This window comes from Rhinopithecus bieti, unplaced genomic scaffold (genome assembly GCF_001698545.2).
Source record: "Rhinopithecus bieti isolate Rb0 unplaced genomic scaffold, ASM169854v2 scaffold_33647, whole genome shotgun sequence".
Classification (NCBI taxonomy): domain Eukaryota; kingdom Metazoa; phylum Chordata; class Mammalia; order Primates; family Cercopithecidae; genus Rhinopithecus; species Rhinopithecus bieti.
In genome coordinates this window covers 704,675-712,096 of record NW_016814745.1, presented here as the reverse complement: position 1 = coordinate 712,096, position 7,422 = coordinate 704,675, and the positions used below count along the sequence as shown (strand labels likewise).

At 46.0% G+C, this 7,422-nt stretch overlaps 1 pseudogene; it reads right to left on the bottom strand.

Moving 5' to 3' along the window:
• Positions 1–6,269: 6,269 nt before the first annotated feature.
• On the bottom strand, positions 6,270–7,156 carry LOC108515192 (uncharacterized; annotated as a pseudogene).
• Between the last annotated feature and the right edge of the window lie 266 nt (positions 7,157–7,422).

Genomic DNA, 7,422 nt, shown 5'->3' with positions numbered 1-7,422 from the left:
GGTCTTCGGCACCAACTGATTTGTTTTTCTAAGACCACCAGAGCGGGTACAAAAGAACCAGCGACTAGGCAAGGGTAGGAGCAAAACTGCAAGTTTATTTTGGTCACCTAAGGTGTGGGGAAGAGGTCTGTCGGCCTCCGGCAAAGAAGGCCGACAGAGCCCCCCGGTGGGGCTCTCGGACGGAGTTCCCGCAGTCCTGACATCCTGACAGGAGTGGAGGACTGAGGAAGGCCGCGCATGGCATGCCTCCGGAGCAGCTTTTCTAGGAGTGGGAGGGCGATAGGCGGGGCACGGGCGTGTCAGGGGGCGTTCCACAGGTGTGACCAGGTAAATCTTGGTCTCTTCGGATTGACATCACCTGGCGCATGCCTAGTTGGTCTGCACCTTCCCGGGCACCGGCTGCATTTTCGCGCGCGCGGGAAAAGTTGGTTAAGAAGAACCCGGAAGTGCACCATCTTGCCTCCGTTCGTCCAAACAACTTCCTCTTGCCTACTTCCCTGCTGGAGACGAGAAGCCCAGGAAAGGGACTGAGAGATGGTGTGATCCCCTGCTATGCCTGGAATAGGCAATGTGAGATCTAGGAGGCCTCGTACACTTCCCCCACCTCCCTGCCCTCTAAGACACATGGTGCAGGGCATGGCCAGCTCTCCTGGGGAGGCTGAGTCAGGAATGGAAGAAGATGTGAGGCTTTGCTGCAGGTCTCCTCCTGGAGAGGAGGGAGGCACAGTTCTCCCTGACCCTTACCCTACAGAGAGTTTTGCACCTTACCTCTGTCTATATATTTGGGCATCATTCTATGTCAGAGCATAGAGATCTCATTCATTCTGTTTAGTAGCCGCTTACTACTCCACTGCTCGAGTGGTCTGATGGATCCTGATCTCTAAGCACCCTGAGGTCCACCCACTGCTTTTGCAGTGCATCAGTTCTGGTGGGCCCTCAGAGTTGCCCCATTGTGCTGGGTCATTGTGGAAGTGTGTGCTCTAAACATAAACCTACTAAAAATAGTCTTTCTGAGTTTGGTGCTTGTGTATCTCTCAGTGAATCTCTGCCAACTGGGGCCACGAGGCTTCCATTAACAAGGATCTCTGAGCAGGTCCTGGGGCCTCCGAAGGAAGTGGAGTCAAGCCTCTGCCACTCCTTCCAGGGCTGAGGAGTGCTCTGCATTTGAAAAGGCAGGTGTGTGACACCCTGGATGACATCCCTGTATGAGCTCATCTTCCAGGAATGAAAAGGAGGTGTTCTTTCCCTTCAGGCAGGTGAGCCTGTTGCCCCCTACACTTGCTTCTATTGCACGCTCAGGTGGCTCTTTCACTGTGGACAGTACAATTAGTGAAGTCTGTTTCGTGCCTGTCACTCCAGGAACAGGCTTTAGACAGTCTTTCATGCCCCCTTTGCTTTATTCAGGGTTTTCATAAGTAATCTTTCTTCTCGCTTACCCTTTCTTTTCACCTACAACATTTGAAACCATGTAGAGCGTCGCCTGCATACAGCTCAGTATCCTTGCATGGTTCCCCTGTTTAGTTAAAGTGGCTATAGTTTTAGCTTATTTATTAGTAAGTAGTTGTCATTTACTGAGGTGTTGGTGTGCATCAGGCCTTATGCGACATGCTTTGCTGGAGAAAGCTCCTGGAAGCGTCACCGCAGACTGCTCTTTGAGATATTTTTGTCAGCCCTGTTTTACAGAGGAGGAAACCAAGGCTGAGGAAGTGACACACTCAAGGTCATTAAGCTAGAACGTGGTTGCATCTGAATCTACGCCAGCTTAGGAAACCTCCGTTGTTAAGGCCTCTGCCATGCAGAATTGTTGCCCCACCCCCGCTGTAGGTTCACTGTGGGTCCCAGTAAGAACAAGGTTATTCAACTTCTCAGGAGGACAAGGAGAAATTGGAGAGCCTCCAGGGAAGGCCCTGGAAAGTGATTAAGAGGATAAGAGTAAGACTGGTGAGAAAGATTAGAGGAATAAGAGAAATTTAATCTGGAGAAATAAATCCTAGGGGCGATATTAATGGCATTCTACTGATGTCTTCATGAAAATCAATGGAAATATTTTTAAAAACAGGAGCCAGTCTACTAGTTTTGTTACACGATATAAAAGGAATGACTTGACTATAATTTATTTAATTAGTTTAGCAAATATATAGTATATAGCCACCATAGCCAGACTACAGAGTGAACAAGACAGGTAAGGACCCTACTCTGGCAGAACTTACATTTTGGTGGCAGGAGTGGAAGAAGGAGGGAACAGACGCAGACAAGATAAATGAAGAAAGGTTATTCAAATGGGATCATTCCAGTCAGTGATACGTGCTGGGACAACACCAGGGCAGGAAGACGGGCAAGCCAGTAACTGTAGGAGGGTTTCTCCCAGAAGTGGGCCTTTGAATGGAGACCTTAAAGCCATGTGAAGCTCTGGGGGCAGAGGGACCTTGAAGTAGGAACAAGTTTGGCAAATACAAGAAACAGAAAGCTGAACGGTGAGGCTGGGTGGTAATCTGGTGGGAGATCAAGCCAGAGCCTCACCATGAAGGGCCATAGAAAGCCACTAGGCAGAGCAGCTCTCCAGCTATGGGGGCAGGGAGAATCCACTGATGGGCTGTAGGAGATCAGAGGGAGACGTGTCTGTGTGATAGATGCTTTGGCAGCATGGACGGGGGTGCCTGGGCCTTTGGGTCTGTCTTGTGTCATTAGCACAGTGGGGAAATCGAGGTGGATTAGATGTTGGGGTGGGCAGAGGTAAGAGTAAAAACACTCAAGGATGACCATCAGGTTTTTGAAAAGAAGAATCAACTATTTCGTTGCCATTTTACTGGAGAGGGTTTTAAGAATACCTTCCTTGAGGGTTATTAAGCTAATACTCCCAAGCCGTCAATTTATGTGACATTTGGGTCCCTGCATGTTTTCTTAGGGAGAGGATCCAACCTCTCTTCTGTTTCTTGGAAGGGAAAACCTCCCCCACACCACCTCCCAGCAACAGAAAGGTTGAGTTTGACCTAGACCAAACTCTCCCCACTCCACCTCATTTTGCAAGAAAGGAAATTGAGGCTGTGACAGTAGGTTGCAGAAAGTCACACCACATCTTGTTCTTGGCAGAGTCCTAGGTCTCCTGACTCCCCAGCCAGGGCTGTCTCTGCTGTATGAGCTGTCTCACGGTGCAGGGAGGCAGAGCGTTGAACAGACATTGATTCTATCCCTCCTAGCCTGGATGAAAACAAGGACTCTTTCTATTTAGAGGTCGGTTCTCTGAGTTAGTGCCCTCAGCTCTCAGTGCCTTGTCTGCCTAATAGAAATTTAAGCAGGTCTCTTACTAAGAAAGGTCCCCAATATTTTAGTGCTTATGAAATGCAAGTAAGATCCAGGTGTGACTGGAACTGTAATGAGGCAGGAGTGAGGTATATGTGCTGATCTATTTTGGGGGGCAAATCATCAAGGTTTAGGGCCCGTGGGAGGGTGGTGAGCTCCTCCAGGAAGCGTTCCCTTAACTGTTTTCTCAGTAAGCCCTGAATTATAGCCTATCAGACAGGATCCTGAACAGAAATCTCTGTCATCCCAGTAATACCATGATGTACCTTTTAAAAGCAGGAGTCAGTCATAGAGTAACTAACCCAAAGTGGAATGAATATGTTTCTTTCTCAGTTTTCACTTTCCACACTTCAGGCACACTTTTGTGGCTCGGTCTCTGAATGCCAGCAGAAGGAAACAGAAGAATAAAGGCATGCCTTTTAAAAAGCTAGTATTATGAAGAGCAAACCATAATGTTTCCGAAAGTGTGGATAGACACAATGCAGACCTCCTCTAAGAAGCATCCAAACGAAATTTTAAAAACTTTATAATGCCCTTTTGTGTAGCCTGGCAAGCAAATGCAAAATATGATGAATGTGTTACGATTATATTGCCCCCTGCCCAGAAGCTTAATTCAATGTGGAGGGAATTCGGACAGTGTCTGTGGCCATGTTCCTTGAGGAATCACTGAATGCCTCAAGACCTGAGGTCAATTTTTGTGATATAGCATACTTTTAGACAAAGCTAAACTGATAGAATTCCCAAGACAGAGAAATGCCTTCTCAACCAAACTTACTTTTCAGATGTACTTTTCTGGGGTTGAAGCAGGTGGTTTGTCTCAAAGAGGCCTCTGTTTAAAGGAACGTTTGATCTTTGGGAAATGCTATCACTGGCAGCCTTGACTCACATTATCAAGTTGGTTGGCTGATTGAGAGCTTGGCAAAGATCAGAGGGAATGAGCCATGCAACAAAGTTAAGTTTTGATGAGTTAAGGAAGGGAAGGACCATCCCAAGTTTGGGGGGCTGTCTGGGATGGGGGAGCCTCTGCTGTGCACAGCCCTGGGGTGGCTACTGGTGTTGGAAACAAAGCTAGTCTCCTGGTCTGGTCCTACTGAGACTGGTCAAGGTCTTGACTTTGCAAACAGCTTGGTTTCCTTAGAAAGGACCTGGAAACATGGAGTCAGACAGTTTGTTTAATGCTTTAGTCATGGTATGCACTTTTGGCCTGAGGAGTGAGAGTTAGGGTCTGTTCAAATGGCGAGTTGAGGTCTCCTGCTAGATGGTAGTCTAGCAGGCACAGGCTCGCAAAGGATCTAGAATTTGGTCACCTCCAAGAATGGAGCCACTTCCTCCTACGAAGAAGTGATTATTCTTGTTTAAGACCTGGAGAGAAGTTAGTATATCTCCATTTTCAGCTTAGCTAGCCAAGTTCTAGCAGGAATCGTGATAATTGAATCAGCAAAGTACATTCTGGGAGTAAAATGTTTACTATACAAAGATTAATTCACCTCTACAAAGAGATACTTCCTCACCCTCAGAGCTTCTACAAATTTCTGTGGAAGTATTTTTGGGTTTAGTGCCCTAACCATAAAGAAGTTGGGAAAAAGATATTATACTCTTGGGCCCAAGAGTAACTATCAGTCACTCCTGGAAAATGCTAGGAATCACTGGTGTTACTGTAGGAAATAAGAAGAGAGTAGGAATTGAATGCTTGTGGTTGAGCAGATGAGTAAATTGAGGCTCAGAGAGCTTAACTCTTTGTTCAATCTAGAAGGAGATAGAACTAGGATTTGAACTCAGGGCTATCTGGCTATAAAACCCACCACATTTCTACTCTCTCATTCTTGATAAGAGCAAGATTCTGTAAGTTGGTAGTTGGAAGGCGTTTCTGGCATCTGCAGAGAGGGAATGCCTCTTTATTCCTTTTTGAGACATTTAGTTAAATCCATGTGCTTTACATCAGTGTCTAGTGATCTGGGAAAGGCCCTTTTTTTCTTACTTTTCCATCTGTTCAATTAGAGAGTGGAACCAGATCACCTCTCAGGACGCTGCTGGCCCTGACTCAATGTTTGACCAGAGTAGAGCCAGTGGGCAGTTCTCACTATGTATTTGAAATGGATTGTGTTTGCCTTTGTATCAAAGATAAGCCAGGTGGCCACAAATCTGTTTCCTCTTCCTAGGCACGTGGCTAAATTGTATTTCCCAGCCCCCTTGCATCTGTGTGGGCCATGTGACTAAGTTCTCACCAGTGAATGCAAGGGCAGATTGCTGGGTCATTTCAAGGCCAAGGCAGCTGAGAACAGTTATGCTTCATCCAGTTCACTTTGCCCCTTCGACAACAACCTTGGAGACTATGTGATGTGGGTAGCAGCATGCCCAAGATGGAAGAGGCTTGGTTTCCTGAGTCAGTGCTGGTGGAGAGCTGCCAAGGGAGCTGCCCAACCAGAACATCTCTGCATTTGACTTTGCACGAGTGAAAAATACAACTGATTGTTGAGCCATGCCATGAGTATGTGGGATTGCTTGTTATGGCAGCTAATGTTAAGGGCCCTAATACAGGCATCCAGTGTCAATTCCCTCATTCCCTTTTCTGAAAGAAACAGCGTCATTTTCAGTCCATCTGCTCCAGAGGATTTACAGTCATCTCTCAGTATCCATGGGGGATTTGTTCCAGGACCCCCAAAATCCGTGGGTGCTCAAGTCCCTGATATAACCTGGTGTAGTATTTGCACATAACCTACGCACATCCTCCCATATACTTTAAATCATTTCTAGATTATTTATAATACCTAACACAATGCCTACACATCACTTCATTTGTGTGGATTCATCCTAGTACTTGTTGCGCAGCAAATTCAAGTTTTGGTTTCCAAACCTTTGTGGAATATATATATTTTTATACTGTATGAAGTTTATTGATATGTTACGCTTGGTGGCAGACTCCTCCCTGAACGTTTGTTGACCCCAACAGTGTCATTTCTGGATGAGTTTTAAGTTTCTGCTTTGCGAACTTTGTGAGCAGGAGTCACATTTATCTCCCAAGCAATACTATAACTTCCAAAGGGAGCACATTTGTCACCAGATCCTGAACTTTTTAAAGCTACACCTTCTACTGAGAGAGCAACAGAAAGAAAACAAGGCTCTCTGGCCTGGGGACATCTTGTCCACTTGTAGCAAGACGAGCATTCTGGGGACTTAAGCTATGTTTCTGGAATTTCTCATCTGCAGGAACAGCAATGGGCACTTATGCTGCAGCGTAACTCTTCAAGACTTCTGACTTTGAAACAACAGCATGTCTAGGAAGAGGTTTCCATTCCTGTGCTTTCTGAGCATTTGAACCTACTAAGATAAAAGGTGGGGCACTGGTCTTACTATCTTCAATCATCTTGTAAGTTGGAGAAGTGACTTTTGTTGGATGCTGCAGAAACTGTGGATCCTTAGGATTAGATAGACAGAGAGTTGCTTGGGGAAAAGGCCCAGGTGCAGGTGGCAGTGATGGGTGACTTTGTTGATTCTTATTAGTTAGACAATAAGGGGTCCACATGTTAGAATATGGTGGTGGTTGTCCTGCTTCACTTGCTGCCATTGCTAATATCTGAGAAGCAAACTGAGCTGTGTCAGCTGGGACATAGGCAAACTCTGGTGAAACAGCTGTTGGAGATGGTTATGAGGGTGGGGTAGTAGTCTTAGGGGTGGCTGGTTTGGAAGAAGGAACACAAACTGCTTCAGTTTGCTCAGTGCCTAGCTCAGCATAAATTGATGGAAACTGGGTGGTTTTGTCACTATATCCTGTTCCGGTTACATTGTCCTTGTCTTTGTCTGTAGATTTTTCTATCTGTGTGGGTATGTTAGATTCCGCTCCCTCTGACCACTTCATCCAGAGAAATATTCCCTTCTCTATACCTAATAAGTTCTTTAAAATAAACTGCTGCAAACTGGGTCATGTTTGATGGGTTGGTTTTGAGAATGGCTCTGCTGATTTCCCTGAGCAGAGTCTGGAGGTCACAGGGTACAGCAAGTCTGGGCTTTGAAAAAATTATTTTGGCATGAAGAAATTATTTTGGCAGGCTGTCTGTAACTCAGCTTCTTTCCAGCTGTGCTCTTAAGAACTTCCTTGTTGCCCCCTTGCTGGAATATTTTTTA